At 41.1% G+C, this 27,239-nt stretch overlaps 1 protein-coding gene across 6 annotated transcripts in view; it reads left to right on the forward strand.

Annotated features, from left to right (window-relative positions):
• The first annotated feature begins 5,603 nt into the window (after window positions 1-5,603).
• Window positions 5,604-27,239, forward strand: part of AGPAT4 (1-acylglycerol-3-phosphate O-acyltransferase 4) — a 125,377-nt gene continuing 103,741 nt past the window's right edge. For 2 of the 6 annotated variants that reach the window (XM_058534029.1, XM_058534031.1), the window contains exons 1-2: window positions 5,608-5,698; window positions 10,512-10,611. The gene's annotated coding sequence lies outside the window, so the exon portion shown is untranslated. Of the gene's footprint in view, window positions 5,699-5,722; window positions 5,952-10,511; window positions 10,612-13,551; window positions 16,364-27,239 lie in introns of those variants that run through there. The other 4 variants (XM_058534027.1, XM_058534030.1, XM_058534033.1 and 1 more) reach the window with 4 other exon arrangements.

Genomic DNA, 27,239 nt, shown 5'->3' on the forward strand with positions numbered 1-27,239 from the left:
GTGTAGGGGAAGCATTCCAAGCCAGACATAACATCCATTCCCCCTAAAAAATTATTCAGGCAAAGTTGACATGACCTCTTCTTATAATATGAGCTCAAACATTTTAATCTTTATAATCTTATCAACCTTCTTAGCAGCCTAACTGCTGCCCCAAACAATTGTTGGTCAGATTTCTCATTGTGATTTTCTGCCTTTTGGCTTTTTAGATTTTTTTCTTCCAAACTGGGATGACTAGAACAGGCCTATTTGAGGTCCTTTAATGTTGGGGGGCCAGTTGGGGGTCTTCTTAACCCACCCAACCTTAGGTAGTATTTTATTAAAACCTTTGTTTTAATCTCATTCACGTCCATTTTATTCATCTCATTTTTCTTTTTATTAACTAGCTAAAGATTTCCATCCTGCTGAAATGAACCCTGTGACTCTTCCCTTTCTGATTCCTCTTTGTTTTTCCCCCTTTTAATATTTGTCTTATTTACCTTATTTAAATAAAAAAAAAATCCTTTAAAAAATTTCTACCTTGTTGAGAAAAGTGTCTTTATTTTTTTTCTCAGATTCTTTTTATTCTTTTGTTAACCTGTTTTCATTAGCATCTCTAAGACCATGGGAGGAAGCTGAGACCCCCAAATTTGATTAAGTTGCATCTTTTTCTTTTTCATAGGTTTATAACTGAAAACATCCCGATTTTGCAATACATAACCCAGAGGGCTGGGAATTGAATCCGAGTTTCCTATTATGGTACCACACACACACACATGCATTATACACACTTACACATTTTTACACAAGTATCAAAACAGATGGAGCCAAGAGTTAGTCTTTTCAACAAATCAAGGCTCTCCCCAAATCAACTCCAGTAACCTGGAACAGAACCCCTGAAACAGAGGCAAACAAACTACACATTCACACACACACACACACACACACACGTATCAAAACAAATGGAGGTCAGAGTTAGTCCTCTCTAAGTGAGATCTCTAGTCATTTCAACAAAGTCAGAGTGCTCCCACCCCCCAACCAAACTCCAGCAACCTGGAACAAAACCCCTGATGCAGAAACAAATAAACCAGAGGAAAAATAAGATTCAGTCAGGTTTAACGAGGCAACTCAACCAAAATAAATGGGGCCCAAAGTTTTCTCTCTGAGCGAGATCCCTAGTCCTTTCAACAAAATTGGAGCCCCTCAAATGAACTCCAGTAACCTGGAACAAAACCCCTGAAACAGAGGCAAACAAAGAAAGGAAAAATAGGACTCAGTCAGTTTTAACAAGGAAACTCACCAAAAGGACGTCCTTTCAGAACCAGAAGCCAAAACAAACAAACAAATGAACAAACAAACAAATCTAGAGTCTATTTCCTTGCCACAAGAAAAATGCACCTAGGGCCAGTGGTGCCGGGTCTGACAGAAAGTACTAGAGACAGTCCCTGGGGCAAATCACCTAGGCAGCTGCTGGACTGCTTCTCAGGAAATCCCAATCCGTCTGAGGCCATGGAGCCCACAGGCAAAGAGCCTCCTGGCTGGCTCGCCATATTGCTACTGGGCACAAACACAGCTTTGTTTACCCATCGCACAGTAGGGCCAATAACTGAAACGGCAGGCTTGTGGCAAGGAAAGAGTGTTTATTATTATCAAAAGGCAGCCAGACAAAGAGATGGGAGTTAGAACTCAGATCCACCTCCTCGAAGGGAAAAAGGTAGGGGTTTTTATCTGGGGTTTTAGGTAGCGGAAGAGAGCAAGTGCTGGGGTTTTAGGTAGGGGAGGAGGAGCACAGGCTGGGGCTTTGGGTAGGGGTGGGGAGAGCACGTGCTGGGGGTTTTAGGTAGGAGCAGGGGGAGCGTGTGCAGGGGTTTTAGGGAGGGGAGGGGGAGCATGTGCAGGGGTTTTAGGTGGGATGGGGAGCATGTGGCCTTGCTGGTTGGCACCTTCCCACCAGCCTGTGTTTGGCCTTGAAGACTGAATTTCTTTTCCCTTGACTGTCTGGACTTCTCTGGTTAGTTTTCATCTTCAGCCTGTGTTTGGCCTTGTGAGGCTAAATCTTGACGTCTGGACCTTGACTTCCCAGGAAAGACAGCTCAGTCATATACTAGAGGGACAGAAACACCTGGTTACTTTTAAACAACAGTTGATTATGCTGAATATACACAGCTGCAGTTAGCAAAGCTTATCTCAAAGTTCTTGCTCTAGGGAAGAGTTTTTTAACTTTGCTCTCAGTTTCAGTATAAAGAAGCAAATAAAAATCATCCTCAATCTCACAGTCCAGAAATAATCACTAACAGTTTAATGACCTTTTCACACACTGTATGAGTTTCCTAGGGCTGCCATAACAAATTACCACACACTGAGTGGCTTTAAATACCAGAAATTTATTCTCTCACAGTTCAGGAGGCCAGGAGTCTAAAATTAAGGTGTCAGTGGGGTTGGTTCCTTCCAGAGGCTCTGAGAGAGAGTATGTTTCATGCCCCTCTCCCAGCTTCCGGTGGTTGCTGGAACACAGCCTTGGTTTGTAGACACATCACTCCACTCTGCCTCCATCATTACACGGCCTTACTTCCTGTGTGTATTTCTCTCTGTCCTCTCCTCTTCTTACAAGGACTCCAGTCATTGGATTTAGGGCCCATCCTAATCCAGTGTGACCTCATCTTAACTAATTATATCCACAAAGACCCAGTTTCCAAATAAAGTCACATTCTGAGGTTCTGGGTGGACATAAATTTTGGGAGGACACTATCCAACCCACTACACACACAATATAGTATATATTTGTATAATTATAACAAAGGTTTCATGTTTTATATATAGCTTAGTTCCCTTTTCCCTTCATATATCATGAAAGTTTACCTACGTCTTTCAAGTATAGCATTTTAAATTTTTGTAGAGCTTTCCATCATATGAATATCACATCATTTACGTAACTAAATTGCTACTTCCGACATTCAGATGGTTTCCAGTCTCCACTATTATAAATGACTCTGATGAATCTACACTCTCAAAGCCTAAATCTTTGAGGTTATCTCTGCTTATTTCCTTGGTATAAATTCTTGTGAGTTGAATTATTGGATAGAGTATAAACATTTTAAATGCTCATGATACATCTTGTTTAACTGAATTCCAGAAAGATTGTACCAATTTACTGTCACCAGAGAGAGAGGAGGGAGGGAGAGAGCCCATTGCCTGGAATCCTTCTTACATTGTACATTACAGTTTTTTGAATGTTTGACAAATGCATAGGCAAAGAAATGACCTCTTTTCCTTTCTGCTTGTATTTTTATGTGAAGATGCATCTTTGTTGTTGTTGTTGTTGTTTATTGGCTATTTGTGTACCATTTTTTTGAGTTACCAGTTTACGCCTCTTATCTCCTTTTAAATCTCTCCAGCTACCAGCATTTATTTTTTACAGTCTCGCTGATGAATCTGCTGCTCGCTCTCACCTCTTTTACAATTTGCTGTGAGCTAAGAAATTATGTAGACACACTGTCTCACTTCCCTCTTCCAGTTCTTTGGACCATCTCCGAACCTTGTACAGACTTCAGTTTTGCCTCCCTTACATTGTATGTTAATTGTTTCTCCTAGGAAGACTTGCTCTCCCCGAAGACTTTGAGTACCTTGGGGCAATGTCCATGTCTTGTTCATATTTTTGTATCTTCAGCAAGTAACGCCGATGTTCAATAAATATTTGTTGAATTGTTAGATTGTGACCTGGAAATTTTCACAATTCCCTGTTCAGAGAGAAATAGCTAAACAAGGATATCTAAACTAAGGATAGGCTCTAAATGGAACTCTGAATAAAGTGAATAGGATTTAATCCATGAATGTTGTTCTTCCACTTTAAATTTTTAGAAGTAGTCATTTTTTTCTTCCATATTTCTCAGCTACATTTCTAAGGTAATTGAGACTGTGAGCAATATCATCTAAATAGGCCAAGTGTTACTGTTGCAATAATAAACATATCATTATAATCATAATGGAATAAAGGCATATTAAAGTATTGAGATCAGAATAAGACTTGCAATTGTCAAAAGTTTTAATTTCATATTGTTTCCATTGAAATGATTGACTGTACTTGTAGCAAATCTAGCACAAATTTATGCAATTGGTAGGTTTTGAAATAAATTCCCGTTTGAAATTCAAATATGAAAAGCAAGCAGTCCAGCTCTACTTGAGTAGTACTTTGAAAAACCTTTGCAAGTTTCCACAAAACTACAAACAAAAGGACTTTAAAACATCATTGGAAAAGTTATGAGAACTCTTAAAAACTGCATTGGCTGCAAGAAACTTCTTGTAAACATCTTTTATAAGCATTTCGATATGGTCAAATTTGTTTTCACGTGGGTATTAAAATAAGCCATTGCCACAAGTAGGTTTTCTGTTCAGCTCCCTTTTTATAGTTTAGGTATCCTTTATCCTCACCCCATCCTGCCTTACCCTCTCTCCTCCCATCACAGACCATCAAAAAGCCACATACTCCATAGGACTCAGTCCAAATCCCGTTTTCTGAATTATGAACACTTTTCCCCCCTCATAAGCAAAAAGAGTTCTTTCCATCCTGTCTGTTCTCATGGCACACTACTTTTGGCACTTTTGTAACTCTTAATAATTCTGCAATGTGGTCTAGTTATTTGTGAACATTTTATTTTTCCCTGCGGACTGTGAACATCTAAAGAACGGAAGTGAACACGGGAGTCATATGTAAATACTCAAATATTATTTGTGACAATGGTTCTAATAGTGAACTTCTGAAGGGCATACATCTTGACTCTTTGGAGGTTGAAATCATTTTTTAGGAACGTTAGAGATCCGGCATTTCTGGAGTTTCAGCAGCCCGCCCTCTTTTAAATTTGTGATGATGCTATTTTATTATAAAGATCTGCCCAGACCCTCTCTAATACACTGCGTGTAAATGCCACGTGTATGTGCAAGCCTGTGTGTGCACGCGTGTGTAGCGCTAGTGAGCCCCGGTGGCTGCTCTGCAAGGAGAAAATACCTTCCTTCCGAAGAAGGCTACAAGCTTCTTTTTCCCAGTTCTTAGCATCTCAGATCTCTGGAGTTTTCAGTCTTATTTTGAAGGTGCTTTGGGGCTTGTTTGAGCAGACTGTAACCTCCTTCCGGCACAGCGGACCAGTGAGAGGTGAGGGGGGATTTTTAGAGTGTGGGTATTTTACAACACACGTTGATAGGATACTTGCTGAATTAAATACGAGCCAGTTTAGGACAATTTCCAGGTCGCAACGCAGACGGGTCTGGAGTCTGTCCGAGCTGAGGTTGGAGGAGCCATTTCGGCACAGGGATGCAACAGGATTTGAGAGCCGCGGCAGAAAAGGCAAGGCCACCTAGCGGGCTTTGTTTCCGATTCTGGCAGGTTCTCGAGCCAGAGATTTCAAACGCGAAGCCAACCGGAGCACTTCCTTACGCTAATTGCAAGGGGAAGAGGATGACTCATATTACACCAGCTCGTATCTTCCCTCTCTGCAACTGCTAAGTTGTAGCTTTAAAAGGAAGTGACATGGGGTGGGGAGAGACGTCAGCTGAGGACCACTTTTTTTTTTTTTCCCGAAGGGTCCACCCCATGGGTGGAGTCTCGCTTTTTCTTTCCAGTGTTGGCTGAATTACAGCTCCTATAAACTAGTGGCAATTTCTGCCCCCAGCCTGCTCCCTTTCAGTCTTTGATTTCTAAGTCCATGTGTCAAGGGCTGCCAGAAAGGAGGTATGTGCCATTCGCGCTATTTCCAGGCGACTTCACCTCTGGGCGTGGCGGATGTTTGTATCCCTTTCTATCACTATTATTCTCTCCTTGTTGGATTTCATTAAACCCTCTGGAAGGGGTAGGTACAGCAGGAGGAAGAGTGGAAGGCGGAGGAGAAGGAAGTGAGGCGACAGTGGGAACGTGGAGGGGCAGCCCTGGAAGGCAGAGGGGGGCTTTGCTGCTACAAAAGGACCATTTCTTTGTGCTCAGCTGGGTGAGCGTTCCTTTCCATGTTGAGATTTCGAGCTGCTGTTCTTGGCTTCATTTCCCCATGCATCTCTCTCCCTTGGATTAAAGCATTTTGTCTGCAATAGATGTAGCTGGGGAGAAGGTGGCTGTTACATATCGGTCTCTTTTGTGTCATGCAACATGTTCTTCCGTCTCTGGCGTTTCTATGGCAACCACAAAAATACTACACCAAATGCAGCCCCGATATAAATTGATTTATTTGTATTTCCTTCTGAGTCTGCTGCTTTCCGCGCCGGTTGTTGCCTCGGCTTGCTAAAATCCAGCATGGCTTTGTGGCTACCCCTCCTCACATTCATTTTGGTTTTTCCCTATCACCGGAGGGCTGGGGGAGGGGAGTTGTCAAGGAAACAGGCATTTGTAATTACCTCTTTATTTACTTAATTTTCGGCCTATGAATTTCTCCATCATATCTAGTAATTATAAAAGGAATGATTTGATGTTTGTGTAAGTCTTCAGTTTCTGGGTTTTTTAATAAAACCTGAACAGTTCTCCAGACAGTGATGTTAAGGCTGTGATTAAACTAAGGGGAGGAGAGCATTCACTTCTTTATAGGAGGTGAGATTCTTGGAAGAAAGTTTCAGAGGGTATCTGAGAATCAGAGCTGATCAGTAGGTTATTGTCCCCCCAGGTTTGCCTCAAAGTCTAAATATTGCCAAGCAGGGTCTTTGCTCTAGTCTGAACTTATTTAGCACAAAATCTAAGTTCAACAAGTATGAGCGAGTAACAAATGGTAACGACCAGCAGGGTTCTCAGTTTTTCGCACATGGTTCTTCTATTAATCACCCACGCTGTCCACTCTGGTTAAGGTGAGGGTCCCTAGACCTTCTCTTTTTTTTAAAGCTGGGAAAGGATGAACCCATCTGTGACTGTTAGTCAAGCATCTTCAGTTGGAAAAAAAGTATGGTGACATGAGGGAGAAAGTGTGTTTGTGTGTGTGTGTGTGTGTGTGTGTGTGTGTGTGTGTAGGTGGGCAGAGACAACAGGGGCAAGTCAATAGCCCTAAGTTAAAACTACTGAATCTCCTTAATATCTTCTATGGGGAGAAAAAGAATTGATTTTCAGGAGAAATATAAAACATGAGAGAAAAGTATCATCTACCTAGTAATAAGCAAAGTTAAATATGATTAGAAGAAAGCGACGCGTCTGTTAGAAACACATAGTGCAAGTGGGCCTATTATCAAGTGGGAGTTCAACTGATGCTTTTATCTGGTACATCTGAGGAAATGTTTGATGATGGTGACTATTCTGTTAATGGGCATCCCAAATTACCAAATTAGCCTTTATAAGATAGATCAATAGTACTTTCATCCTTGATTCTTAAAATTATCTGTAATTTTGGATAAAGATTTGTGAAGATCGCTTAGCCCTCACAGTGCCTGCCGCTACGAAAGCCAAAAGCATTACTTAGAAAGCTCAGAGTACCCCTCCGCCTGGAAGCAGGAAGCGGTGGTGTTTATGAAGTTCTGTTTGCCGAACCTCTAAACACGCTATTATCTATGATTTATAAAACTTATTATTAAAGCACAAGAGGTCTTTAGTATTTTAGATACAAAAGTTATCTGAAAATGCAGGCTGAAGAGCATGGCGCAAAACTAACTAGTACTAAATGGAGTTAAAGACGAGAACTCCTCAAAGGGCAGAAAGCATAGAAAAGTGTCATTAAAAACTCTCCTTTTGAAAAGCACATGTTAGTACACATGAACAGTTGGATTGTAGGTTTTCGATGTTTGCCAAGAGTGTGGAAAGCAGTCATGCTAAGTTACTGTTTTTCTAGCTTGAGAATGACCCTCAAGGAGGTACAACTACCACAAGACTCTGCCAAGCAGATGCACAGTGTGTAAATCAAAGTCTGTAATGTGGGCACTCTTGAGTTTCCAGACCTAGGAATTTCACAAGGAAAAGTAGCCAGAATCGTTTGGAAGCACAGCCAGGAAAGAAAAAAAAAAACTGTCTTATAATTGGACCCTGAGTAGAGGTTAAAAACATAATTAGCAGACTTGACCTGGGGAAGGTCGATGGCGTTATAGATACAAAGCAGATTCAGGGTCCCATGGAAAAGGCTGAAGAGGGGTGATGCCGCGAGAATCACTTCTGAGGTTGGAGTCAGTCACCATTGTATTGGGATTTCACTGTCTGCAAGGCTCTGAAGTGGGTGTTGTGAAGTTGGTGAAGAAAATGCAAGTTGTTGTCTGTGCTCTTGAGTTTAAAATCCACCAACGGGGATGACAACATGTGTAGATGAATACAGCTGGACAGAAGGAGGCATGGCAAGAGGGAGATGAGAAAGCTGGATGGAGAAGAATATTACGAGGATGATGACATTGGAGGTTTGAAGGAGAGGAGACAGACAATTGAAGGAGAAGAAGGCAAAGTATCCCAGATAACAGGGATGGATGGTAAGAGATGGATCATGGTTCAAGGCTCTTGTCCCAACCTGGGAGAAGTCTGTCTTTAGTGTCCACATAGAGCAGGTATGCTCTGTGCTGGTGGAAAGAACCAGGAGATATAGATTCAGGGTCAGAATTTTGTTTAAATCAGAACAAGAAAGACTGGTAGAAGAAAGACTATGTAAATAGAAGGTGGAATCCTTCCTAATCCAATGATTTTTGAGTTGAAGCTCAAAAAGTAAAGACCAGACTTAACTCAGACTTTCAACAAGTAAGAAATTTGGGAGAGGGAACCCCACAAGCACCCACAACATCATTCAAATAATACCTACCATTGCCTTCGTTTTCAATTGTGGGATGCTCCGATGAGCGTCTGGCAAACTTATTACATCTTGTGCAATCTACTGTCTTCTGAGAAGAAGGTTAATGGGTGTGGGAAGATGCTGCGTTCACAGTTCTGAGTGGTTTTTGACACCTAAATGTTTAGAGAAACATATGTGATAAAGCCTGGTTTGATAATCACCCAATATTACCCAGAGCCTGGACAACTCTAACTCAATCATCTTTGTCCAAGACAGAGTCGATTTGGAAAGCAAGCTTTGGAACTCTGAAATTTGGCTTCATGTGTGGACCATGGAGGCTCATCGCTAAGGCTGTGGGAAAGAGGAAGCTTAAATCGTGAACGTGTTCTTTTAATAATATTTATTGTGCATTTATGTGCCAAGGCCTATGGACACAACTGTGAGCAAAACCGGATACAGTGTAAATAGCTACAGTTTTCAGATATCTGAAGGATTTTTAAGGGAGATGCTGTGACTTGCTGATCTTCACTTTCTTCTAATGACTGAATGAGAGGAAATATCTTAAAATAAGACCAATTTTTGGTGAACACTATCACAGAGCAATCTAACTTGTCTTCCTCTACTTTTCAAAAAGCACTCTTTCTCCACAAAGATTTTCTACCTGTTTTCGTTTTTGTCATCCTTTTGTTACTCCAATCTGGTTTGCTCCACTTCTTTTGACCCTAAGTCCTACCTTTCAGTCACTATTCATTCATTCATTCGTTTGTTCATTTATATATACATATACACATCATCCATCCACCCATCCACTTATTCATTCATTCAACAAATGATGTTGAGTATCATGTGTCAGGCACTACGTATTATGGGTATAGCAATAAATAGGAAACTATTTCTTCCCTAAAGAAGCTCAGGAACTAGTAGAGAGACAGAGGTAGGAATAGCCCCTCAAACCAGGGGGTATTATTTTTGATAGAGGCATTTGTTGGCTAATGGCACCAGATGCTTCTTTCATTGAAGAATTTTATGCATGGATTCTGCTGGGCAGAGAGGGAGAGAGTGGTTAGCAGTTGACTGTTGTCATCTTATAATTTTCTTCTATCATCTGTATTGGTTGAACTTATGGCTGGTGTCAGTAAACATTTGTTGATTAAATGGGGAGAAGTAGGATTTGTGACCTTAGAGACATAAAGGAATAGAGTCCAGCATGCTTGTACATTATCTTTCTGAACAGTACACGCTGAGCGAGATAGTCTCTCAAAATTCCCTCATGGTGAGTTACATGTAAACTTCCAGACTATAGCTCCTTCCAGATGGACTCAAAGTATAGCATTTTTAAAAGAGAAACTCCTACCTGCAGCAAAATTATATGCCCTTTGGTTTACTGGACATCATCTTGTCATTTAGAGCTAGATTTCCCATAACACATTGCAAGTCTGTGCTTGGTCCAACAAAACCAAGTAGGTTTCAACACATTAAATCTGAACACCCAAAATAAAGAATGTTAAAATTTGTTGCAATACTTCCTGCTTGTATTTCCTGATGTCATGAAGCTCCTCTTAGTCGAAATCTTTTGCCCCCACTTAATTTCTACCTTCAGCGTGGAAATTATATGGGCAACATAACAAAGTTCATCTGGAACACCGCCGTCCACTGCTTGTCTGACCTTCAGAGAAAACATTTAGCAAATGCCCCTTCTTCTTTGCTATTTTGATCTCAGATGAGATCAGCTCCTCCCTTCGGCATGAAGCTGTTCCAGATAACTCTGGTCAGCACGGATCTCCACCCTCTGTACTTGGGTTACATAACAGCTATTTCATGGTCATTTCTATGTAGGATCCTACAAGCGAAGAGGCACATTCTGGACTTCATGCTAGTTTGAAGCTGGACGCTAAGATTCTCGCAGGAGATTATTCCTCAATCTGGGAGATGACAGGTAACCTATAAAATCCATCATAGACGCTGAGGTGACCCGCCAACCTGTAGGATTTATGGGAATGATAACAGCCCACCTTGACTGAGGGCTTCCTATGTGCCAGTCTATGACATAGACTTCAAATTTATTAATTCATTTATCCTCAAAATAAACCAAACAGGTAAAACCTATTATCACTTTCCATTTTACAGATAAGGAAAGTAAAGAATAGAGAGAGGAAATTACTCACCTAGTATCATAATAAGTAACAGAGCTGAGATTTGAACTGAGACCGTTGCTTCCCAGAGCCCTGGCTCTGAACCACTCTGCCCTCCCATCTCGTTGGTGTTGCATTCAGCCGTCTATCCCTAAGGCCAGCACAGTGCCTCCAACATAGCAGACATGCAGTAAATATTTCTGAAATGGACAGATCTCTACCACATAGACCTTCCCCTCGCATGCCTTTCATCCTGGTCTTTAGGAGCTGCAGAAATACTGGAAGAGAGAGTAGTATTTTAAAACTTGGGGGAATAACTAATAGTAGCACTAAGACAAGCTACTATCATTTTCAGAGAGCTACGTTGATTTGCTGTGGTTTAGCCAAAAAGGTGATATGGTGGGGGAAGGGAAAGACCCAGTGATTAAAATATCTGAGTGAGTGCAGTCCATACATCAAATTAAATGTGAACTGTTCTCCAAACCAATTTTTAACGAAAGATTGAACTTTGCTGAGAAGTTGCTCTTAATGATACCTGTGGTGGCTGCTCTTAGTGCTTCCAAGGCTGTGGGTGGATAGAGTCAGAGGCTTTCTTTTCTGTTGTCGATTGTCAACAAATCTATTACTGAGTTTAAAGGCCGAGTATTATCTGAAAAGATGCTGCCAGTGCTTATCTTAGACAAACTTTGAAATGAGAATGGGAGAAATGAATTGACCCGAGAGTGAGATTTGGTCTTTTTCCCATCTCCATCGGCTCCCTCGTGAGCTGTCACCTCCCTGTGGGCAGAGGTTAACCCAGGCTGATGAAATTTTAAAGAGTCTGTCCATATGAAGTGCTTCTTCCCAGGATGCTACAGCTATCAGCACACAATCAATGCAATCATCGGAAACTTCCCACTGTAAGTAATTCTGGCTCATTCCTCCTCTTTCCTCTCCCTTCTGCTGTGGGGAAGGGCAGGTTGAAAGGAGATAGTGTGAGCAGCTTCCTTCCCCTAACTGTGCATAACCCTTGTGCCTATCTCCCGAACCACTGGCCTCTGTTTTCCTGGCATTCTTCTTCCATCCCATTCATCCTTCATAAAACACTCATTCTTTCTGGATGCTATCACATTCCATGATAATTCTCTTTATACTTGTATCCTCCTGACTGCACTGGGCACTTCTTGATGGCAGGCTGTTTCTAATTGCACTGTTTCTAGCACAGAACGGAGCACCTGGCACAGAATGTGTGTTGTCGTCCAGAGAAGAGGTGGGCACAGGAATTAGGGGTCAGATTTGCTTAATCAGTTGGCCTCCCAGCCAGGTCCTCCCAGGCTGACATTCCTTTATGGCAAGTTCTCAATCTCTGTTGATGTTTTGGGCCAAATAATTCTTTGTCGTGGAGCCGCCCTGTGCACTGTAGGATGTTGAGCAGCATCCCTGGCCTCCACCTTCTAGATGCCAGTAGCCCCTCCCAACCCAGCTGTGACAGCCAAAAATGTTCCAGACATAGCAAACTGTCTCCTGGAGGGGCAAAGTCACCTGCAATTGAGAACCACTGATTTAGGGAATTCCCATCCCTGACCCAAGCAGATCCATCTCTCAGGAATAACTTGTACTCACCAGCTTTACAAAGATGGGTCCAGACCCAAGGGGCAATTCGTCCATTTAAATTAATAAATAGATAGGAATTGAAAAATAATAATAAGTGAAGAGCAGACGTGTAACCTGAAAGTATTCAAATATTTAGCGCCTTCTCTTCTCCTGGCAAACCTAATGGAGAGTCACCTTGTAACTCGAGGTCTGGGGGGCCAGCCGGGGCGGGGCTGGGTGGTCTGATAGCCCGGCGCACTGCACAGAACTCTGTTAGGTGGACCTTACCCTGCTGCCTGGCTGAGCCCAGCGGGCTGAAAGGCTGGATGGAACACCCCCCTGTGGTGGAATGGATTAACATATCTAAAGAAGGATTATGAGAGCCGTTCAGCATAATTGACTTCACCTACCTCTGCTGGGATTTGCTGATTTATTCCCAGTTTCCTAGGTTCCTTCACAGTGAACCCATGCGCTCCACACCCAGGTCTCACTAGCTTTTATTTGCCTCTTAGCACCCGCCCCCTATCGATGTGGGTGTTTCAAGCTTCTCCCTCCCTTTCTGTCGCCAGCGCTTCTCCCTTAGACTAGAGGGCCACTTTTATGCTTGTCCTGGGACCCACCGACTTGCCCCTACCTCAGGTAGGGTCCCAGCTCCCCAGCCCAATGCCTGGTATATACTAGGTGCTCAATCACATCGTGTCCCTTCCTTTTGTCTGCCCTTCTCCCTTCTCCCTTCCAAGACCTGAAAGATGGGCGTGAGTGGAGCCAGTCTGTTATTCCAACTTCCCAAGCAATTCCAGCATCCTCTTAGAGCACTTCTTACCGAATCCTTGTGGTGTCTAGCCTCGATGGGCCGAGCACTGAGGATACAAAGATGAGCCAGGCCAGGTCTGCCTGGAGGAAAAGACAGAAACCTGAGTCGATCCAGTGTGGGGAGGAGGAGTGTGCAGAGCGCTGTGGGGACACAGAAAGGAGGATGGCTAACCACCTCTGCCTGCTTTGGTCTGGGGTTTCAGAAATGCTTCCTAGAGAAGATATAACCCCTAAGTTGGGTCTGGGAGGCAGGAGAACTAAAGCTGGAGGGCAGAAGATGAATCAGAAGTGACCAGAGATGAAAGGAATGTGGCCAGGTGGTGAAGGGGCTCAGACAGCAACAGCAAGGCAGAGGGCACGATCTGCTCGCCGTGAGACAAAAGCCAATCGTCAAGAGGCAAGATGGTGGAAAAGAAAGGGCAGTTGATTACAGCTTGCTAGCAAGGGGGAAGATGGCCGACTAATGTCTCAAAGAACCATCTTACAGAACAAAGACTATAGCCAGTTATAAAGAGGGCTGGTCTCTGAGTGAGGGAGGCATCTGGTCTGAGGGTGGGGGCATCCATCTGGTCTTAGTTCCTGGCAGTCTTTTGTTTTACTTGATATGCATCAGGGACTGGAGCAACGCCCTCTACCCTGATCTTTCAGTTGTCATTGATGATGGCTATCAGCATAGAGTCTGCCTGGGGGTCATCACATTAGTAAGGAGCTCAAAAGAACAAAGTTATCAACTTATAGCAGCTGGGAGGGGCCATAAATTCCAGAGTTAGTCAGAGGTCATCCAAAGTTGCAACATGGTTTCTTTTCTACAATATGGCCTCCCTTATGTCAACCCTGTATTGAGCTGGTATCAAGAATGTTTCTAGCACAAAGTGCAGGAGGCAGGGAGACCCCAGTCAGGCTGGTGCCGTTGTCCAGGGGACAGAGGTGGAGGGCCCTGGCCTGGGCTTGAGAGGAGGATGCAGAGAGCGGACTAGGTCTGAGGACTGCAGGAGGTGAAGCCGCAGGATTTGGTAACTGGTTGTACAGAAGGCCTCTTTGACTCAGGGGTAGTAAATACAGAAAAAGCCTTTTCTATAATATTCTTCCCAAAGTGTGATTTATAGTATGCTTTGTAATGTAGTCAATTATGCACTTGAATAATAATCAACATCCTTTATTCAGCACCTACCACTGTGTTGTGTGCTCTGCATGTCATATCTCATTTCAATCTTACTCCAGCTCTCTGGGTTATGAATTATTTTCTCTAATTTGATTTAAAACTGAGGCACAGATCAGTTAGCTAACTTTCCTAAAGTCACAGAGCTAGGAATACCTGTTCATGGAGCAAAGCCTGTGACTTTTGATCTGGGCAGAATTATAAAAGCATCATATATACCTGCATGATGTATTCTTTCCCACAATTTCCCAGGAAGTTCTTTTAGGGTGAAAGGACTTTCCATAGCTTCAGAATGGACAGAAATCCTACATCTTAACTCCCCGAATCATGTGGAAATTTAAGAAGTTCCTTGAGACCAAACAATATAATGAAAGTTTCATAGTGTCATTAAAATTCTCATTTGGCTTCCATTTCTAGAGGAATAATAGGGTTAAAGTTGAAGCAGCGGAAACAGGGAGAGAGGACCATAGACATATTTGAAATGTGCCTGATTATTTTAATTATTTATATTGGTTCCAATTTTAGCCAAATAAGACTGCCTTTCCCCCTTCTCCCACTCCTGTCTTCCCAAACGGCTGAACTGTGCTTCGTCTTTAAGATAGTCTGGTCTTAAATAGGCTGTACTCCCCAGAGAAGACGTACCTTTCCAGAACGTGCTTTCCAAGGCTGAGATCTAGCTATGTCCTGTGGGTGCTGGGCAGGCCGTGAGCTGCAATTTCCTAATAACAGTTGCACCACGTGACACAATCCTGCCTGCCTCTCCTGGCAGTCAAGGTATCCTCCCCTTGTCAAAGGCTGCAGGAACATTTCATTAACGAGGCTCTGGAGACTGCCCAGCCTCCTTCTCTGGACGCTCTCTGCTGGGCTTTGTAGGCTGGGGGCCTTTTCGGAACCATGAGAAGCAGCATCGCCTAGGGAGGAGCAGGGCTGAGTCACAAAGCCTGGGTTTGGGCCCCAACCCAGGCCACCTGCTTAATCTCCGTGGGACCTTGGGCTCTTTGAGACCGGGGACTGTCTCTTGGTCTGCGCTTTCCCTGGCACTCAGAAGTGACCTGGCCCGTCCTGTGCCCTTGTTTCCTGACCTGGTCAGGGAAGAGTCCAGGAGAGATGCAAACTTCTTCAACCACCACATCCTGGGGCCATTTTGGTGGTGTGCCAGTGAGTGTGCAGAGCTGCAGGATAAAGTGGGCCCAGCTCACTCAAACATCAGTTTTGCTGAAAGATCCAAGGGAAAAGAATTTTTTTAAATAAAACAAATATGGATATGTCGTGATATAAGATGCAAAATTTACATGAACTTTTAAGACAAAACAAGACATATCACGTTTGGTTGTTTGGATGGCTTTAGGCCATAGCTCCAGACCCTTCAGAGTTAGTTTCCTTTGCTGAAGGGAATATTTCTGTGGAAATTTTCGAGAAGAAAACTGAGCTGGATGATCTGTCAGTGACTCTTTGTGGGAAGGAAGAGTAGATTTATAGTCCTGCCCTTCCACTGAATTTCTGTTTTCCCATTCTCTCCAAATGGTGAGTCTGGGGGTCAGGATGGGGAGGGCAGGGCATGAGGCATCCCTGAGATATGCCTGTCTTGACTATTTTTTCTTCTCTGTCTCTCTGTTCCTGATGGTGGAATGGATGGGTCTCTCTCTGTGTATCTGGTCACCCACCTTTTGGGACCTTCCCTCCCTTCTGCTGGAATAATCCCTTCTCTGGATTAGCCCAGCACTTGTTCTGTTCTTTCTGGTCTCTCTTCCTCTCCCATTACCTTGGCTGTCTCTTGGATAAGGAATTGCTTTACCTCTTACTGCTTGCTGATATCTTTTATCACTATTCTATGATGTTATCCTCCTGTTCTCATAAAGGAGTCTTTCTCTGGGATTATCTTTTGAAATCTGAACAAAACAGTCAGGAGTGTGAAATTTGCCAGTTCACATCCTAACAAGCTGTCACACAGGTACCCATTGCTTTCAAGGTCTCACACTCTCCAAGAGGATTGAAGAAACCTCCTGCGTGAGGTAAGAATGTTGAACAGAGCTTGTTGTAAGAGATGGAAAGAGGAAAACCCAATACCAACTACCCCAATAAACCAGTTTTTTTTCCTTTACAATAAGCCATTGGAGGAGAAAAATCTGAGCTGTGGACTTTGCCCTGGCACAAGCAAACCAGGATTTATTTGATATGTTAGAGAATAATAAGGAAGAAGAGTGGGCCTCTTTCATTTATGTGTGTGTGTGTGTGTGTCCCTGCTCTTTAAACCATGTTATTAAGCATGAATATGAAGTGTCACTGGACCCAACATTTCATAGTAATCATTTGAAAATGGAAATAGTGCTGTCAAGTTATTAAGGTGCTATAGAGTCTGCACATAAGTACTACCATCCATTCCAGTGAAATTCATGTTAGAATATTCATGAGACACAGGGCAATGGATTGGCATGTATGGGGCCTGTTGAAAGTGGAGAAAAGGTACCCTCTGACCACAAGGAGTTTATTATCTAATTTAGATTAAACCAACAAGTTTGCTAAAACACATCCCATTTAAGAGATAGTAAAATGCCTAGTTGGGACAGACCCAAACATGTGGAACACAACCCCAAATCTGAAGTATAAAGTGAGAAAAATTATTGTCAAAAGCCTATGTACTTTATTAGGTTTAATCTGATTTTACCCTGCACCTATTTACACAGCATGTTGAAATTACTGGCTTAACAAGCTTGGTTATCTGTTTTCCTGGGTAAATTGTGGAAAAGCAATGAGTGATAGCAAGGTAGGAAAAGAAAGAATAGTCTAAAAAAAATGCTACTGGTTGAGACTCTTACTGATGTACAGCAGAACCATAGTCCTGAGCCATTGATGTTATATCCAACATACTCTATTTACTAAGGCAGGAAAGTCTGACTGACACTAGAAAGATTGCTGTCTAAAACAAAAAAAAAAGTTTTGTCAACTTTATCTTTTGGCAATTTAAGTTATAAATTTTAACTTTCTAGAAAATTCTTTCATTCAAAAAATGTTGTTCTCTGGCTGACATAAGTGAGGAGAGAGATTGCTATAGGTGGAGTCAAGGTGGCCTGCTGTGTGCTCTTGGCCATAGCCCTCCTCCTGGGAAGCTGAGCTCTGAGCTGGCCTCCCAAACATGAAATGGAGTCTCCAGGAGCATTTATTTCCTATTTCACTCCTGACCGAGACCAAAATGTAAGGAGTGGGAGGTTCATCAAAAGAAGTAAGAGTGAGCTAGAAGGGAGCTGACTTTGGCAGAGCTTGGTGACCTAGCACAAATACTTTGGTCTTTGATGTAGAGTCATGAGATGCAGCCACTGATCTTGTGAAGGGAAGACATGGCTGCTGGCGAGCAAGAGCCACATTCTCACTCACTCTATTCAGGTCTCAGTGGCAGAGTCTTACCCATGTTCTCAACCTTCCTCTCCTTTAGAATCACCCACCTTGGACCAGCTGACCAAGTCTCTGGTCTCTCGTTTTTGCTTTTGTTTTTGCTTTTTAAGTTTTCTAGGTGATTCTAATGGGCTGGAAGGACAGGAACCATGCGCCAGAAGGAGGGTGGCTAGCAAGAAAGTGACTCTGGACAAAAAGAAAACCAGAGCAAGGACAAAGGTGATGGTGTTGGCAATGATGATGATGGTGGTGATGCTGATGATGATGGCGGTGATTATAATGATGATGATGATGATGGCAATGATGATGGTGATGGCAATGATGATGATGATGGCTACATTTAAGATGATCATGTATCAGGCAGGGTTCTAGAAACAACCAATCCTCACCACAACCCCATGAAGTAGGAACTATTATTATCTCCACTTTACAGATGGGGAAACTGAGGTTAAGTAATTTGCCCAGGGTCTCGTAGCCCATAAAGGTAAACCAGCTCTTTGGCTCTTAAGTCCCTGCTCAAGTGTTAAGGTTGATACCTTTACACTATACATACAGTCTCTTTAGATGCTCAGTATTCAAGGTTCCATGTTATAAGAATATACCAAGAAGCTAAAGGTCTACTTCATAACTAAAGACAAAAAGAATAAAGAGGGTAAAACTAGTTGCAGGAAATCCCCTTTCCCTGATTTTGTTTTGTCTTGTTTTTCCCAACATCTCCTGGATTTTACTTTAATGGTGTGGTGGAAAGTTATAGTAGAAAGAGTCTGGAAGAAGATTCTATTATCTCTGACCAACATATATTCCTGGAAGAGAAGTAGAGTTAAATTACTGAATTTTTCCACATCAAATTAGCTCACTCTTTGTACTCATAGAAAAAAACAAAGTTTACTGTAAAACAGTGTACTGTGTTACACCGGCAGCAGCCTCATACATCTCTTGTATACCACGTCTCTTGATTGCATCATTTTCTCTTGTGTTTGACATCTCATGTTGTTTTGTTCTTCATGGCCCCTAAGTGTACAAAATCCACTGCTAATGTTGCCAGTAAGAGGCCACATCGAGCGATTGACCCGGTAATACAATTAAAAGTGGTTAAGGACTATGAAGGTGGAAAATCAATGATGGTTATTGCTCGCCAGTCAGGCATGTCCTATCCCACCATAGCAACAATCTTGAGGAACAAGAACAAAGTGACGGAAGCTGTTAAAGGATCTGCTTCATTGAAGGCACTGAGACTAACAAAAATTCGAGAAGGGCCTATGTCAGACATGGAGAAACTTCTAATGTCCTGGATTGAAGACCAGACACATAAGTGTATCCTTTTCAGCACCATGACGATCACAGCCAAAGCAAAAAGTTTGTTTGCGATGTTGAAAGAAAAGGCTGGGCCCGACTACAATGTTGAATTTACTGCTAGCCTTGGGTGGTTTAAATGATTCAAGAATTATTATTCATTAAACAAGGTGAAGGTAGGTGCTGAGTCTGCGAGTGCTGATGTGAAGGCAGCTGAAGAATTTTTGGAAACTCTAGATAAGCTGATTGTGGAGGAAAATTACTTGCCAGAGCAAATATTCAGTATGGATGAAATGCACCTATTTGGAAACGGATGCCTGAAAGGACCTTCATCCATAAGGAGACCAAGTCAATGTCAGGTTTCAAGGATTTTAAGGACAGGATAATAGTCTTGCTTGGGGGCAATGTTCTAGGCTACAAATTGAAACCCTTTGTGATCTGGCACAGTGAGAACCCCAGGGCCCTCAAGCATATCAGTAAGCACACACTGCCAGTGTACTACAGGAGCAGTAAGAAGTCATGGATGACCCAGCAAATCTTCCAAGACGCCCTCCTGAATTGCTGTGCCAGTGAAATGAAGAAGTACTGTTCGCAAAATAACATACCTTTCAAGATTTTGCTTATTGTTGATAATGCTCCCAGACATCCTTCTTTTATTGGTGATCTTCATCCCAATATCAAAGTGGTATTTCTCCCTCCAGACGCCACCTCTTTGATCCAGCGATGGATCAAGGAGTTAAAGCAGCTTTTAAGGCCTACTATTTGAGGATGACCTTTGCCCTGGCTATTGCTACAACTGAGGAAGACACTGATGCAATTCTGGAAGGATTATAACGTCTATGACTGCATCAAGAACTTTGCTTGGGCTTGGGGTGATGTCACCAAGAGTGTATGAATGGCATCTGGAAGAAGACACTCAAAAGGTTCATCCATGACTTTAAAGGATTTGCCAAGGATGAGAAGATTGCAAAAATCAACAAGGCTGTGATTGAGATGGTAAGCAACTTTAACCTGGGTGTGGATGAGGATGACATTGAGGAGCTGCTAGAGGTGGTTCCTGAGGAATTGACTAATGAGGAGTTGTTGCAACTGAAACAGGAATGCACAGCTGAAGAAGAGGCAACAGAAAAGGAAACTGCAGGAAAAGAAAAAGAAGAAGAACCCCCAAGAAAATTCACAGTGAAGAGTTTAACAGAAGCTTTGCAGACCTCAGCAAGCTCCTTAAAAAGTTTGAAAACATGAACCCCAACAGTGAAAGGTTTTCATTAATAAAGAGGAATGTTCATGGTGCATTATCTGCTTACAGCCAAATCTATGATGAAAAAAAGAAACAAACCAAGCAAACCACCATGGACATATTTCTGAAAAGAGTGACACCTCCTCAAGAAGAGCCTCAGGTAGGTCCTTCAGGAGATGTTCCAGAAGAAGGCATTGTTATCATAGGAGATGATAAACTCCATGAGTGTTATTGACTCTGAAGACCTTCCAGTGGGACAAGATGTGGGGGTGGAAGACAGTGATATTGATGATCCCAACCCTGTGTAGGTCAACTTTTTTTAACAAAAAAGTTTAAAAAGGAAAAAAAATACAATTTTAAAAATAGGAAAAAGCTTGTAGAATAAGGATATAAAGAAAGAAAATATTTTTGTACAGCTGTACAATGTGTTTGTGTTTTAAGCTGCGCTACTATAAAAAGTCAAAAAGTAAAAAAAATTAAAAAGTTTAGAAAGTAAAAACGTTACAGTAAGCTAGGGTTAATTTATTATTAAAGAAAGAAAAATGTGTTTTATGAATTTCGTGTAGCTTAAGTGTGCAGTGTATATAAAGTCTACAGTAGTGTACAGTAATGTCATCGCCGTCACACTCACTCACTGATTCACCCAGAGCAGCTTCTAGTCCAGCAAGCTCCACTCATGGTAAGTGTCCTATACAGGTATACCATTTTTATCTTTTAGACCATATTTTTGCTGAATCTTTTCTGTTTTTAGATATGTTTGTGTGTTTAGATATGTTTAGATGTACGAATACTTACCGTTGTGTTACAATTGCCTACAGTGTTCAGTGCAGCAACGTGATGTACAGGTTTGTAGCCTGGGAGCAATAGGCTATACCAGAGAGCCTAGGTGTGTAGTAGGCTGTACCATTTAGGTTTGTGTTAAGTACACTCTCTGATGTTCGCACAACGACAAAATTGCCTAACAACGCCTTTCTCAGAACGTATCCCCATCGTTAAGCGACACATGACTGTATTTATCTCCCCACTGATTTCATTAACTAAAGGAAGCTTTTGGCAATTCACCAAATTTCATTCACGACCTCTTTCCATAAGTGTCTACTGTGTGCAGCCCCGTACTGGCTCCTGGGGGACGGGCAAGCCACCAGACACCGTCCCTGCCTCGTGGAGTGCTGCTACAAGGAAACTTTGTCAGCTTCTGCTCTGGTTGGCCATTAAAGGGCAGCTGACTTTATAGCTCTAGCATCATTTCTTTTGCATATTTGAACGCTGAAATTTCATGCGAATTTCATCATGGCAAGTCTGCTGTGGCAAATATGGTCTATTACATGCTGTAGTGGGTAGCACTGAGAGTAATGAAAATAAGCAGAGTATTCAATCTCAGGTATTCAAAGCAGTCTTGCATGAAGGGGAAATAACCTGTGATCCACTGAAGATTTTCTCTGGATCTCAAGCACAAAGCGTAATCACCCTAGATGGTGGCAATAGTTGCTTTTGACATGCATGCCTGGGGTTGATTTCTCTTTGTTCTTTGAGAGTGCCTGGAAAATTTAGGGATGGTTAATATCCTTAAAGCTTTTGCCCACAGGCTACACTTGGGTGAAAGGTCCCATCCTACCTTTACTTATGGCCCAGTCTCACAGAAATCATACCAATTTAGAAGGATCCACTCTACACCCCTACGGTGTTCTGATGGGCACTAATGTCACACCAGCAAACCTTGGCACCGACATCTTGCTCTATTCCCTGGGAGAGGGGACACTGCCTTTTTCTTGCAGGCTGAAACTCCCCTCATTCTCCTTTCCAGTCTAAGGACTCATTCATTCCTCGCTTTAAACAATGCTAGGACCGGTGTGGTTACATCACATGGGGACTGAGAGCTGACTATGCTTATGGTTTGTCTTCTGTAGGGCCAGGAGTTCATTTTGTTTTTTAAACAACTTTATGAGACGTAATTCACATACCATAAAGTTCACCCATTTACAGTATACAATTCAGTGGCTTGTAATATATTCAGAGTTGTGCAACCATCACCACTATCTACTTTTAGAACATTTCATCACCTCAAAAAGAAACCACATACCCATGGGCAGTCACCCCCCATCCCCTCTACCCTGCAGCCCTGGACAACCACCAGTGTATTTTCTGTCTCTATAGAGATGCTTATTCTGGACATTTCATATAAATAGAGTCATACAATATGTGGTCTTCTGTGGCTGCTTTCTTTCACTTAATGTTGTGTTTTTGATGTTCATCCATGTTCTAGCATGTTTCAGTACTGTGGTATTTTTTCTGGCTGACTAATATTCCATTGTCTGGATATCCCACATTTTGTTTATCCATGCATCAGTTGAAGGACATTAGAGCTGTTTCCATCTTTCAGCTGTTATGAATACTGCTGCTATGAACATTTCTGTACAAGGTTTTGTGTGGGCTTATGTTTTCATTTCTTTGATGTAGATACCTAAGAGTGGAATGTCTGGGTCATACAGTAACTTGGTTTAACATCTAAGAACTAAAGCCGGAAGTTTTTCATTCACTTTCCAAAATCTCCCTCTTAGGCTAAGGAAGCAATGTTGGTTTGCATAGATACTTCGGACTTTCAAATCCAAGTCCCTTTGCTATTCAAACCTATACCAACATGTTATGATAGAATTAAGGCAGGAGAATTTTATGCATGAGATACCACAGGAAAGGAATGAAGAAGTACTGTCAGAAGAGCTGTTGGTTCAACTCATGTAGTGGTGATTATACTGGGCTTTATCCCAGGGAACCAAGGCTGTGTCCCCTCTGACCTAGTGTATTTTTGGATTAGAAGTGCCGTGCAGGTTAGCTGCTCTGTCCCGCCCTCAGAAGAGTAAAAACGGTTTTCTGGGTGTGTCAGCATTTTGTGCCTTTTTCTTAACAGTTTTAGGGCACTAGCTTTTTTGAGCCCAGGCATTGTATTTCCAGAGCTCTCCACGCCAGGATTTGCTTTCTGAGAAATTAGGAAGTCCTGTGAAGAGTGTTATCTGTAACCAAAAAACACTTGCTTTTAGTATTGAATCCATTTTTTGTTCTCTCGTTTGAGTCAGTATTTACTGACATTTAAGAATTAAATTGCTATTAGAATAATAGAAGCTTAGATCAAGTATTAAAGGAATAAGTTTCCCACTAGTAAACCATTTGCTAAACTATACTTCTTTCCATAGGAAGAACCAGTTGAAATGGTACCTCGAGGTTTCATAAGAATGTATTTTTCCCATATTCCCTGAGATACTTAGTTATTTCTTTCTGTGTACAGAGGAGTGACAGAGATGTAAAGAACATAATCATGAAAAAAGATAACCAATGAGTCATATATATGTAAATCACTTTAATATTTTTTAGTATTTCAAATCCATAGTCTTATTTTGTGCCCTCGATAATTTTGTGAGGTAGGGTGATGGGGATGGTACAAGAGGACACAAAGGCTCAGAGAAGGTACGGAACCAAACAGGTTAGTAATCAAACTAAGCAAGTCATAGAATTTCCATTTCCTTATCTGTAAAATGGGTACACTAATAAATCAGAGAGCATTGTCAATATCAAGTAATATATATCAACATACTTAAGTAATCTGAAAAATTCAGTGTCAAAGTTTGAGCTTTTTTTTTAAGTTAAATATATTACCCAAGTGGTAAATACTCTTGATAGAATAATTAGAAAATACAGAGAAGCATTAATAAGAAAATGATTATTTTCCATTATCTCACTAACCCCAAACATCCTCCTGGAGTGTTAATTGTCCAACCATTTTGAAAAGCAATTTGTTAATATCTAGTAAAGCTGGAGGTACATGTCAGAATGGTGCAGCAATTCCAACTCCAGCAGTCATAAATACATTGTCTATAATAGAGAAAAAAAATTGGAAATAACCTAAATGTCCATTAGTATGGTAATAGATTAATTTTTGGTATAGTCATACAAAAGAATACTCTCCCACAATTAAAACAACTAAACTAGATGTATAAAATTTCAAAAGCATAGTGTTGAATATAGAAAGGAAATCACAAAAGGATTCAAGTATTACTTATGCACATCTTTACAACACATATATTCTATTGTTTGTGAATACATATACATACAGTAAAAGAATAAAAACATAGAAGGAAACACATCAATTTCAACCTCATATTGAAGATGTGGCTTCAATATCTATGGTATTTTATTTCTGAAAGAAAATTAAACAAACATGACTAGATATTAACATGGTAAAATATTTTGTACGTTTTGTATATTTAAAATATTTCAGAAACTAAAAAAAGCATTTGATGACTTACCATCCAGACTACATCCTAAGCATAGAGATAAACTTAGCTTAGGAAATTGGCTCATACCATACATGTTTTTGTTGACTTTGTATATTGTAAACATCTTTTTGTCACAAAATATACTTCCTCATTGTTCTCCCTGGCCCTCATAAGCCTTTCTGTTCCAATTTAATTATTTACTCAGAGAAGAATTTTTAGAAGAAGCAAAATTGCCAGGGCTTCCTCTTAATATTTTACAATTATTTTCTATTTATCCATTTGTAATTATTCATAATTATTGCTAATTCATTTATGGTATATTTGGTTTCTGACACTGAAGGAGCTCATAACCTAAAAGCAGAGGCAAAACAAAAGTCTGGTTTGATCAAGACACAAAGAATCCATTGAGTTTGTTAAGGAATTCCTCAAAGTTTGGGAAGTCACCATGTGGAACTTTTATTTACTATTACCAAAAATAACAATTAATCAAACAAACGTCTGGGCTGGAAAGAGGATTCTCTCATCCCCACCACCAGAACTCAGTCACTGGCGGCTGCACATGACTCCGTTTACTTTTCCCTGTGTCCCAGGATGCTCTTCACTTTTCCCTGTGTCCTAGTCTGTGGGTCCTTCAGCAGAAAGTGACCCAGAGGCCTTGTGAAACTTTGCCTTGCTCTCTATTCCCGCACACATTCCCATTCTGGGTTCTTGAGATGCCCCAGTCCAGAAGACAACTAAAACTCCCTGCCATGCTAGGGCTTCCATTCCCTAATCTCTAGTTGGTAATGCATCTCCTTTAAAAATCTGAACTACCTCCCTCTCTGCTTTTTTTCTTCCTGCAGAAACCGTCCTACAGGTAGATTTGTACAATATCAGAGCTAGCAATACCCTTACAAGTATTGAGAGTACTTTTCCGATCTTTGGGAAGAGTAAAGTCCAGGAAGTGCCTTCTGCATCCACCTTGGTTTCTTCGCTCCTTCCCATCCGAGATTACGTTGGCATGAATACAGTTCTAGGTACAGCTTCCTGATGTCCTGCAGATCTTTAACCAGTAATTGGGAAAGGCAGATCTGTAATACATGGTATTTTATATATATATTTTTATATATTTTATAATATATTTTACTGCCTCTAAGAGAGAAACAGTGCCAAATGCAAGGACCAAGAGAACAAGGCGGAGGGAAGAAAGAGTGCTCAGATCTTTGTCCCCAACCACCTGAGTGATGGGGCTAGTCACCTGACCCTCTAGATCCCGGTTTTTCGTCTACAAACGAGCAGCCAGAGTATTGATCCCTATGATTCATTTCTTCTCTGCTTATTGGCATTCCATGTATGAAATTGTAGTATGAATTAATGAAGTAGAGAAGGAGCTTTCAATAAATGCCTTTGATACAGCTGGTTAAATATTTGGAAATAAATCCATTTAGATCCTCACAGAACATCATAGTCAAAAATAAATGTCAGATAGATCCAATAGTTAAAAATAAAGATAGAAAAACTAGATGAAATAAGGGAATGTTGACTAGTTTTCTGCAGGGCAAGAAGTAAGGGTAGAAAGATGAGTTTCTAAGCTTAAACCTTATGAAAGAAATCACAATTATTATTTTATAATAATTTAAAGCTCCAATAAGCTAAAAATAAAAGCAAGTAAACTGAAAAAATTGGTCACTCTAAATGGAATAGGAAAGATGTTATTCTATTTCATATATGAAGAGCTCATGCAAATCAACATGCAAGAGATAAATGGGCAATAGATAAAAGATAAGTTATGTAAGAAAAAGCAATGGTTTAATAAATGTTAAAAAATATCCACCTTCACTTGTCACCCAAAAAATGCAAATTAAAACAATGAGACTCAACTTTTTTAGTCTGGTTTTTGTTGTTTTTAAATGAGAATTCTTATTGTTGACAACATGATGAAATGGGTATTTTTGTATATTGCTGGTAAGAACATAAATAGTCACAAACCTTTTGGAAAGCAATTTGGTAATATTCACCAGATGCCTTAAAATGTTTGTTCCTTCAACCCAGAAATCCTGCCTCTGGGAATTTATTCTAAAGAAATAACACAATATTCAGAAAAAAAAAAAAGCTTTATGCCCCAAGTCATTAATCATCCCATTATTTATTATTGAAAAGGCAAAAGTAAGCTGAAATATACACCATTGAGGCAATAAGATAATAATTATGATCTGTCCAGTGTCACTACTAGAATATTTATGTTGTGATGCGGGCATTGAAAATGATCTCATTAAAGGTTAAGAAAAGAGCATAGAAAATTGATTTAACCCAAGATCTCAACTATTTTTAAAAGCAAGCCTCTGCATTCACCAAAGACTGGAAGAAAATAAACCAAAATGCATTTTAGAACTTTACACATTTTTTTATAATGAATGTGAATTGCTATTATAATGGGGGGAAATTACCTTAAAAATATCCATGACTTTCGCTAAGTTACTTAGATAGTGAGTGTAATTTCCTTTACTTTTACCAGATTTGTATTTTAATAGAAGATTCTTTATTTAAAAAGAAAGTCACCTCTGCTCCCCAACCAACATCTGAGCTCCACTACTGGGGTTTATGTAGGTAATTTGCTTTCATTTTAGTTGTTTTCATGTCAGTTTGATATATTACCGCATGCAGTTTCAGTGTTGGTAGAAGAGGATTCTCTGCTTGGTTACACGATGTGATGGCTTAGAG

Source organism: Diceros bicornis, chromosome 39 (assembly GCF_020826845.1).
Source record: "Diceros bicornis minor isolate mBicDic1 chromosome 39, mDicBic1.mat.cur, whole genome shotgun sequence".
NCBI lineage: Eukaryota > Metazoa > Chordata > Mammalia > Perissodactyla > Rhinocerotidae > Diceros > Diceros bicornis.